Source organism: Lycorma delicatula, chromosome 12, assembly GCF_047948215.1.
Source record: "Lycorma delicatula isolate Av1 chromosome 12, ASM4794821v1, whole genome shotgun sequence".
Classification (NCBI taxonomy): Eukaryota; Metazoa; Arthropoda; class Insecta; order Hemiptera; family Fulgoridae; genus Lycorma; species Lycorma delicatula.
In genome coordinates, this window is record NC_134466.1 from 16,214,733 (window position 1) to 16,226,196 (window position 11,464).

Genomic DNA, 11,464 nt, shown 5'->3' on the forward strand with positions numbered 1-11,464 from the left:
TAAATTGGCAACACGTGTATTGTAAAGACAAGCTGTACAGAAAGGAAAAACATAAATAGTGTCAAGTATCATAAATTAGAATGGGAGAATGTTAAAAAGGAAATTCTTAAATCAGCAGAAGCAAACTTAGGCAGAACAAAGAGAACCGGTAGAAAACCTTGGGTTTCAGACGATATATTGCAGCTGATGGATGAACGTAAAAAATATAAGAATGCTAGTGATGAAGAAAGTAAAAGGAACTATTGACAATTAAGAAATGCTATAAACAGGAATTGCAAACTAGCGAAAGAAGACTGGATTAAAGAAAAGTGTTCGGAAGTGGAAAGAGAAATGAAGATCGGTAAAATAGACGGAGCATATAGGAAAGTTAAGGAAAATTTTGAGGTACATAAATTAAAATCGAATAATGTGTTAAACAAAGATGGTACACTGATTTATAATACGAAAGGTAAAGTCGATAGGTGGGTGGAATATATTGAAGAGTAATACGGAGGAAACAAATTAGAAAATGGTGTTATAGAGGAAGAAGAGGATGAAATGGGAGAAACAATACTGAGATCTGAATTTAAGAGAGTATTAAAAGATTTGAATGGCGGAAAGGCTCCTGGAATAGACAGAATACCTGTAGGATTACTGTGCAGTGCAGGTGAAGAAGCGATTGATAGATTATACAAACTGGTGTGTAATATTTATGAAAAAGGGGAAGTTCTGTCAATTGCAAAAAAGACTTCAAAAAAAGTGTTATAGTCATGATACCAAAGAAAGCAGGAGCAGATAAATGTGAAGAATATAGAACAATTAGTTTAACAAAATAATAATTTATCAAAAATCTTAAATAGAATTCTATATACAAGAGTTGAGAGGAGAGTGGAAGAAGTGTTAGGAGAAGACCAATTTGGATTCAATATAAGTATAGGGAAGGGGGAAGCAATTTTAGGCCTCAGATTAATAGTAGAAGGAAGATTAAAGAAAAACAAACCAACATACTTGGCATTTATAGACCTAGAAAAGGCATTCGATAAAGTAGACTGGAATAAAATGTTCAGCATTTTAAAAAAATAGGGTTCAAATACAGAGATACAAGAACAATTGCTAACATTTACAGGAACCAAACAGCAACAATAATAATTGAAGAACATAAGAAAGAAGCCATAATAAGAAAGGGAGTCTGACAAGTATGTTCCCTATCCCCGTTACTTTTTATTCTTTACATGAAACTAGCATTTAATGATATTAAAGAACAATTTAGATTCGAAGTAACAGTACAAGGTGAAAAGATAAAGATGCTACGATTTGCTGATGATATAGTAATCCTAGCCGAGAGTAAAAAGGATTTAGAAGAAACAATGAATGGCATGGATGCAGTCCTACACAACTACCGTGTGAAAATAAACAAGAACAAAACGAAAGTAATGAAATGTAATAGAAATAACAAAGATGGACCACTGAATGTGAAAATAGGAAGAGAAAAGATTATGGAGGTAGAAGAATTTTGTTATTTGGGAAGTAGTATTACTAAAGATAAACAAAGCAGGAGCGATATAAAATGCCAAATAGCACAGGTGAAATGAGCCTTCAGTCAGAAATACAATTTGTTTACATCAAAAATTAATTTAAACGTCAGGAAAAGAGTTTTGAAAGTATATATTTGGAGCATCACTTTATATGGAAGTGAAACTTGGACGATCGGAGTATCTGAGAAGAAAAGATTAGAAGCTTTTGAAATGCGATGCTATAGAAGAATGTTAAAAATCAGGTGGGTGGATAAAGCGACAAATGAAGAGGTGTTGTGGCAAATAGATAAAGAAAGAACCAATTGGAAAAATATAGCTAAAAGAAGAGACAGACTTATAGGCCACATATTAAGGCATCCTGGAATAGTCGCTTTAATATTGGAGGGACAGGTAGAAGGAAAAAATTGTGCAGGCAGGCAACATTTGGAATATGTAAAACAAATTGTTAGGGATGTAGGATGTAGGGGGTATACCGAAATGAAACGACTAGCACTAGATAGGGAATCTTGGAGAGCTGCATCAAACCAGTCAAATGACTGAAGACAAAAAAAATTATAAATTAGAACGATAAAGTTAAAAAATACACAAACATTCTAAAGAATTAATTAACCAAACCCGGATTGCATTGAAAACTGAAAAACAATAAACTAAACAAAAAAATAATGTATATTATAATACAAAAGTAGATTAGAGTAAAAAATAAAATGAAAATGTAAGTAGGGCAACCTGTATGCATATATATACATCCTTTTCTACTACTAGATTACATTTTACACAAATAGATTTGCATTTTGTAATAACTGGCTAACTTCAACACTAAATCAACAAAAATGATATTACAGGTTACATATTACTGATAAATGTACATATATTAGGTTGATTTCAATTTTTTGTTTGAAAAATATCTGTAGTTAAAAAAAAGATGCTACTCAGTTCATTAATGTGACATTGACATTAAGACCTCTGCTTCATGGACAGGATACAAGTGTTTTAAGAATTCAATCTGTGTTACCAGACAATAAAATTTCATCCCCCTAGCATAAAGAAAAAGTCTATACAATTTCTGCAACAGCCTTTGAAGATTAGAATCTATAGCCACCCAAAGATGAAGAATTTTGTTCACAATTTGGGTCTTACTAAAGAAATTAATAAACTTTTAGGATCATTATTAAAAAAAAAAAAATTCTAGTTTCTGGGTGAAATTTTACTGATGCAGAGATAACAGGATAAATTCTAATCGTTCAGCAGATCCTTGTCTTGATCGGTTGGTCAACTAGAAATAACTTATGACCAACACATTATGTTTGTTTATTGACTCAAAATAGTCTTAAGGATATTCTCCTGATGAAAATAGAGTTACTTCAGTATCAACTGTGCATTCAGTATCCATTAAAGAAATTTACCTTAACTGTCTTAACCCACATTGACTTGAAAACTCTACCAGGTTGTTAGATTACCCTGGCAATGTCAAAAATTAGTTTTGTATTTTTCTCTCTCCCAAAATACATGAAGCAATTTTTTTACTAAATTAGTTCAAATCCTCTGATACAGAATAATAATAATTAACAAACTTTGAATTCTACATGGATTATTTATTACTGTAATTTATTTAAAAAAAATTAATAATATACTAAGAAATTCTTCTTTTTTTTAGCAGGATTTTAGTTAACTGGATTATAATATTTTATACAATCAATTCAGTATTTCTGTATGAAGTTTACTTAAACTTATCAAAGAATTCTTTTGTAAATTGATAAAATATACTACTGATGGTAAAATACAATGTATGTAATGAAGAACAATGATCAAATAAGAAAAAAAAAGAATAGTATGAACAAACAAAACTTAGGAAGAAGCAGCCAAACATTTTATTTTTTGTTATTGACATCACACTTGGTATAAATATTATAAATAAAGTATAATAAATATAGTGTATTATAAAAAAGATTGTTGAATACCAGTATATAGAGACAAATATGTTTAGTTAAAAATATGTCTAAATAGATCTCTGTTCTTAGTTGAGGTCGGGTGTGATATATTCTCCTGGCGTACCAGAAGGATTCCAGTTGTTATCCTCCTGGATGTTGAAAATGCTTTCAATAGCAAGTGATTCATGATGAACTGCAGAGACATGGTGTGAGTGCGTACCTCCAGCGGATTGTAAATCAGTACCTATCCCGTAGGTATGTAGTCACCGACTTGGAAGGAATGCAAATTACTCATGAGGTGGAGTGTAGTGTGCTTCAGGGCTCTGTTCTCGGTTCTCCTATAGAACATCGTGTAAGATGGTGTACTGAGGATCGGGTATCTGGAAGGGGGTCACGGCTGTAGGTTTTGCAGATAACCTGACTGGTAGTAGTTGGCAGTACAGAACACGAAGTAGCTGAATTTTTAGCTAAGTATAAGCCGGTGATAGCAAGGTGCTTCGTCATTATCGGTATGCTTGACGTAGGTAATCTGCTGGAGACAATGTTGATCAGCGAATCATCACGGCGAGAAGCGGTCGCCTTGGTAGAGGGTATCCTCAAAACCAAGATGGTAGAGGAATTATTGCACGAGGGTTAGCATTTACATGGCGGATGGCAAGGGGACAGCCTGTACAAGGAGGTAGTTGGGGGTCCCCCTGGGGTCGTCACTACCGTCAAGGTGTGCAGGACTCTCCAACCCATCGACTTGTGGCTGATGATGACCTCTGATTGTTTCTGGCAGATCTGTTGCGTCGCAGACATTAGATGTAGATGGTGACCACCCCCTCATTGTGGTTCTGTATATCGAACCCCGAAGTCCTACTGAACCTGTTTCTCTACAGGTGAATAGACATAAAGAGGAAGAAGTTCCACCGTGAATGAGGCTCCATCGATCATGTGTTTTGCTGGAGCATGCGGGATCGGTGAGATAGGGATAGTGTATGCATGGAGGTGGTTAGGCGTCTTTTGGTGCTGCCACTGGTGATATGAGTAGGACTCCCAACACCGGGCCTGTGTGTCTCATGGGAGAAACTTCATGCCCTGAGTAATGCCAACAACCGGGTATCGGGACATGTTGTCCTAGTTGGAGGTTGTTCAGTGAGTCCTCATCTCTGATGGGAAACTTCACACACCAAGTGGTGCGGGTTGCTGCATGTCTGGTCACAGATTTTTCCTCTTGCGAAAAAAAAGCATAAAGTGATAATCAAGAGGTTTTTTTTTTAAAATTCACAAAAATTTTATATATATTTGTGAAATCTATATAAAACAAGACTGTTGTTTTATATGAGTAGACATTTATTCTTACCACAATATACTTGTGTCTAAATTAAGGTGGGGTACAGAAAACAAAGCAAAAATAGGATAATATAGACAAAAAAATTATTGACATGAAATAAAAATTGGGACAAACATAAGATCATAATTACTACAAGAAACAAGATTTTGCAAAAAAATGTGTGGATAAAATTAATAGAGGGACTTTAAGCGATTTAATTTTAAGCAAGAAAGTGACTTCAAATAAATATTTCTGAAGAGAATTACATATTTTACATTCACGTTTGAAATTTTTTCCACTTAACTTTAACAATGTAACTGATAAACACTTTCCTCAGGATATGTTAGAGATGGAAACGTGCTTCCAGGGAAAATGGTGCCTAAAGATGCTTGCCGATTACTGCTGGAGAATGAATAGCAATATTCCTGAGGATGATTCAGAATAAAACTAAAGGAAAACAGATATTAGGTAATGTAATATCATACTTTAGGCTATATAATTCATTAATAAGGTTTTCTTTAAATTTGCGGTACTAAATACTCTGCCTCCAATTTAGTTTTGGTTTGCAGATTTGAAATCGCACAAAAAGTACTATTCACCTTTTAAATGCATGTAATTGGAATGTTTTTTTTTTTTTAGAACTGTGGAAATCAAGAAGTTGTTAATAGTTATTTGGTTGTAATTTGTGCCGACATCAAAAAGTTAAAATTTTTCTTTAAATTGAACAATATTGTGCTTTTTAAAAATTTTATTTATATTTTTTGATTGTTTATTTTCTACAACCTCTACAAGAGTGGTGTATGTATTTAAATGATTTATAGAAGTAAATTTGATGTAAAATCAAGTCTGTAACACTTTTATTGAATGCTACGTAGAAATTATTTGAATTGCAAAAAAACACATGGTATTAAAACCATTTTTTGTAGTGTAATTCATGTTAATATTTTTTAATACTACATAATGTTGTAGAGAGCAATTTGAGTTTTTTTTTTTTGAGAAAGGGAAAATATAATTCTCTGTTTATTTAAACCAAATGTACAATATTTCTTTTTTGTAATGATTATTTGACTTTGTCAGGAACAATGAATTAAGGTGAATGATATCTATTATTAAATTTCACAATATCTGATAAAAAATTATTAACGTTTATCGCCCTTATGCTAAGGGATTTAATAGACATTTTTTTATTTACAGTCATGTTTGCCATGATTTCAGATTTTCTTGTACATTAACTTTATAGAGAAGAATCTGAAACAATGAGAAAGAAATTTTCACCAGATTACAGTTAAATTATTTAATATTGTATGAGTTCTTGTACAAGACAAGTGAACCGTTCTGCAATCTTAAGTAAGTACAATATTTCTTAAATTTAGTAGAAAAAAATGTTCAATTTTTCAGTAAAATTTTTTAATAGTATTGCAAAAGAGACAGCTTCTCTGAAACCCTTCTCGATCTCAGTCATTTGTTAAAATTAATAGTTTCTTCATGTTTATATAGAATAGTTGTACACTAGAAACATTATGCTTATTAGTACAAATTTATTTTCTGCAGCATCATGAAGCGATGACCAAGATTGCCAGCACAATTAGTGGAAATTCATGTTAGATTTACAGTTGTGAAGCTATATATGAATCTAAATGTTTATATAATAATTATGAATTTGAATTTTCAGAATTCTTAAATATTCTCTTAAAACTTCAAATAAATTGAAACTCAACAATAAATGCGCACAAAAGAACAAGTATAATGTGTTATATCACAAATTAACTAGTACTTATTCCTGGTTTGTAAAATATAACTTTTTAAATAGAAGATTTTTTGCTGTAATTATATATTATAATTTATCTTCATCTGTCTGATGGTGTGGCTTAGATCTGATGTAGATTAACTTGTTGATTAGCTTGTTGCCAAGCTTTTCAACACCTTTATTTTACCAAGCAAGGTATTTTGACTACCCCGATACAATTATGTATTTTGTGTTTTTAGATTCTGTTATTTTCAATGAATAGCTTTATTTAGTATTGAAATACAGTTTTTCAAATAAATAAAATTATTTAAACCGAACATAGATTTTCAGTTCACAAGAGAAATTTAATATTGCACACCTGTAAAATTAAAAATGTATACACTTTGGATGTCATTGCAGTAAACTAGTACTTGACGTCAAAATAACAAATAACATTTTTGATCTGTTCATTCAGGTACATTTTTGAACAACATGCGCTTCACAATAACAGTTTCTTCTTTGTATGTATTACAAACAGGTTTCTTGCACGTTACACAACGGAATCTTGTTTTATGATATTTGTTTCTCTTGCAATCTTGACTTTGCTCTGCTGTTGGTAAGTTGGAACTCTGTGGATGGATCATTGCTGTCAGAATTTCAATACCGCATGCTTTCAGTTCATCTTGTACATCCTTATGAAGACCGTTGATGTTTCTAGCACTTTCCTCCATGTTGCCTTTGCCGAGTCCAAATGTCAACTCAGTCATGAAGGGTTTCTGTCAGCCTTAATTATTCTCCGGCCACTCAGGGAATCTTTGTGTGTAAAGAATATATACATTCAGTGCTGTAATATCTACCATCTCCATGAAAAGTCTTAGCGGTCACAGCTTGGTTCCTCTAATACAGTTGTATTCTCTTGTCATTTTGTCTGCATTATGTGCAACACCTTTAGTTTTGTTGTAATGGAGTTTTATTTCAGGTTTGTATTCACCTTCTTCACCTCTCACTTGCGTCTCATTATGCTGAGTGGAGAGTAACGTTACAGACTTGCCTGTTTTTGGAACATAGGAAACTACAGTCAAGTCATTTGTGTAATCAAACATTGAAGAATGAACTTCTTTCTTTCTGTCTGGCAAAAATTCCTTTGGAATCTGGGGTACCAACCAGTGTTGTGTTTCATTTTAATAGTTCAGCGCCGAAGGGAAAACCGGTGAAAAATCATCTGTTGTCATTTTTGAAAAATAAGAAGATAAGACATTTCATATTAAACGGAGTAGTCCCACAACCCTACCTATATATCCCATCAATAACTATAAGAACAAAAAAAATGGGTGAGTCACAAGTGTGAATACAATTTCAATCATTTTACGGCAATCGTGAAACCACAAGTATGTATGTCTTCAGATAAAATTATTATAGGGAAAAAATCAACCTGCGTAGTCAGAATACTCTGCTTGGTAATGCGAGCCTTAATGAAGTTTCTTTTGCAGTACTACTTTAATATTATGTAAAATATTATATATTAGAATGATTTTTCATAATTCTGACAAAAAATCAAAGAAATATAGTATTTATATTTTTAATTAGAAGTCATTATTAGTTGTAAGAAACAAGTTAACTAAATTGCGCTTATTATATTTATTGCTCAGTGTAATAATCACTTAAAAAACAAGTTAGAATTTTTTCTGAATATTTTCAAATTTTATTTCTTTTGTTCCATATTTTATATTGCCCCTCATTTCTTTCTTTGCAACATTACAATTTCATTTCCAGTTTTATAAACTAGAACTAAGAAACCTAAAATTTCTACAGTTGTTTTTTCACTAGCGGATCACTTCTGAATAATAACTACATATTTTTTATGTTTGTAAACAAATTTTATGATTTTTTTAATTCAGGAATTAACATTATAACATTTTTATTATTTTTTATTATAGCATTCATTATTTTCAATAATTTTATTTATAGTTTTTGTTTTTATAGAAGCCCTTTTGTTATAAATTTAACTGTAATTTGGTAATAAATGTATTCGATTCAACCTAATGGATAAATTTAAAAATAATACATAACGGTTTCAAAAATAGGAAAAAGAAAAAAGACATTCACGCTTAATTAAAAACAAAAAAAATTATATATAGTTAAACAATAAAAATTGAAAACAAATCTCGATGTAGACAAAAAATTTTTGAACATACAGCATAATATTATAAAATACAATTATAACAGTACACTAAAATTAATTATGAAAAAATGAATAAATACACAAGTCATTTATATATTTTTATTGCAGGTAAAAGAAAGTTACAGCTTGAACAGTATAAATTGAAAATGTGAATAAATTGCATAGAAATACCTTACAGCAGGAAACAGAATATTTTTAGATGACCAGATTCATAATTAATATTTGAAATATGCTAATTTTTTGACGCATCATTAATTTACAATTTATTACTCCAAAATTTAAACGCAGTAATCTTCTTGAATCAGAAGATTTAAGACTTCAAGAAAGTTCTAGTACAGTACAATCTCAACTTATAAAACATCAAGACAGGATGCAAATGGATCAGAGAAATAAGAGAGGATCTGAAGGAAATCGGCCTTGCACCAGATGACACAACAGGTAAGATAAATTAAATAAGAAAATGGAAAAAAACACATTTTTAACACTAGAAAGGGCACAAAGAAGGGAACATATTAAAAAGTACTGGGAGGACCACAAGGCTCAAACAGTTAATCAAAAAGACTTGGATTATGGACTGACTAAAATGTTCTTATACAGTCATAAAAAATGTTATATATACATATATATATATATATATATATACATGTTCATAGATAATAACTTAACCACCAAAACACAGTAACAGAAAAACCTTAAAAAACTAATACCAAATTTCATGGGATCCATCATCATTATGAACACAATTCTATTTTTTTTTGTCTCCACTCATTTGACTGGTTTGATGCAACTCTCCAAGATTTCCTATTTACTGCCAGTCATTTCTTTCGGAATACCACCTACATCCTACTTCCCTAACAATTTGTTATACATTGGAGAGCATCCCAACCGTGTAGGGGGAAGACAAGGAAAACCTTGTGACGTTACTGGTCGCCACACCACCCCCTTTACAGGAGGTCGTGTTTAGGTTCTCTAGCCGATTACATCTCGCAATCATCAGCTAGGCCACGGTCGGTATGCCACCGATGTAAATGCCTCGGCAGACATTTGCATCAGTAAATACAAATCAAAATATATCATCGATACAAATCATGCGAGAGCAGTCGATGTATATTTGACTAGGGTCTAATAGGTCGTACGTACCGTATTATTTATTTTATACTCAAATATTAGTTTTAAATATTTAGCTTTAATAGTAAAACGATTGCTAACTAAGATTACAATTAGCAAGAGTTCCAAATACCATACTGCTGGTCTATATGTTATTAGGTAGTCTAAAGAGGTAGTGGAAGAAATTTTGGTTAAAAAAAGAAATCTATTCATAAAATTTTACCTCCCTCATATAAAGTTGAAATCGACTTGTTACGTTTACGTCACTCGTGTGAAAGGCAAAATTCTGTGATACATTTTGGAAATTAAGCACAGCAAACGATCGTTGCTCATTAAAGCAAAATAAATTTTTGATTTATTTATAATCGAAACATAACAGATCTGTTTTTTTTTTGTTGCAAAATCCAGAAATATATATATAAAGATTAGAAGCTTTTGAAATGTGGTGCTATAGGAGAATGTTAAAAATCAGACGGGTGGATAAAGTGACAAATGAAGAGGTGTTGCGGCAAACAGATGAAGAAAGAAGCATTTGGAAAAATATAGCTAAAAGAAGAGACAGACTTATAGGCTTACATATTAAGGCATCCTGGAATAGTCGCTTTAAAATTGGAGGGACAGGTAGAAGGAAAAAATTTTGCAGGCAGGCGACGTTTGGAATATGTAAAACAAATTGTTAGCATGTAGGATGTAGGGGGTATACCGAAATGAAACGACTAGTATTAGATACGGAATCTTGTAGAGCTGCATCAAACCAGTCAAATATCTGAAGGCAAAAATATATATATATATATGGCAAATATCAGTACACAGGACCAAAATACTGTTTAGATTTTCATCTTAATCCGATCAGAATAGATTTCGTAATTATAAATTTGTATGTCTGAGTTCATTTCTCTAACTACTTTCAGAGCTTTTATTCTGTTAATCCATATATTGGTTACATTCATTATAATTTTCTTCTCGTATTATAAAGGCCTTATGTAATATTTTATCAAAAATATATTCATAATCAATTGTTAGAAATGAAGTAATATACTTGTACTTATAATGAACCATCGTGTCACATAATGTGGTTTTCACTCGATTCTTTCTATATTCTCCTGAAGATGGGTGTAACATGTGAAAACCTTTCGATATTTTTTATTGATAAAAGATTGTAGATCATTATTATTATTAATAATAATAATAATAATAATATTTAATTTTTTTGTTGTTTTTTTTCAGGAAAAAAGGATATCAGATGTGGAAGAAATTTATAAATCTTAAAGATTTATTATAATTAAAACTGTAATTTTATCAAAATGTATAAGATTTTTTTATTTGTGTTATATGTTTGTAATCTGAGAATATATCTTAGACATAAATATTGTTAGGCTGTTGTTATCAAGGTTTTGCCACGGTTTTCCTTGATACAATAGGGCAAATGCCGGAGCAGTTCATTTAGGTTTCCGTGGAATTTAATCTACAATATCCTTATTCACATTTAAAATAATAAAAATAAATATTATTTATAATTTTATTTGTTTGCAATTTTTTTTATTACCTGCTTAATGCCCAATTAATATAACTAATTAACCATTAAAACTTGAAATTTAGCTCAAATATTGCGACATATCTACATTTAATTATAAGACATTGATAAGATAAAATTTTGAACTTATTTAAAAGTTCATTTAAAAATTTTTAATT

The 11,464-nt window shown here is 31.1% G+C and overlaps 1 long non-coding RNA gene across 1 annotated transcript; it reads left to right on the forward strand.

Moving 5' to 3' along the window:
• Positions 1-3,174: 3,174 nt before the first annotated feature.
• Positions 3,175-11,236, forward strand: LOC142333054 (uncharacterized). Its single transcript, XR_012758504.1, has 4 exons — positions 3,175-5,225; positions 5,973-6,104; positions 8,774-9,103; positions 11,000-11,236. It is a non-coding gene; the product is annotated as an uncharacterized LOC142333054 (long non-coding RNA).
• Positions 11,237-11,464: the final 228 nt, after the last annotated feature.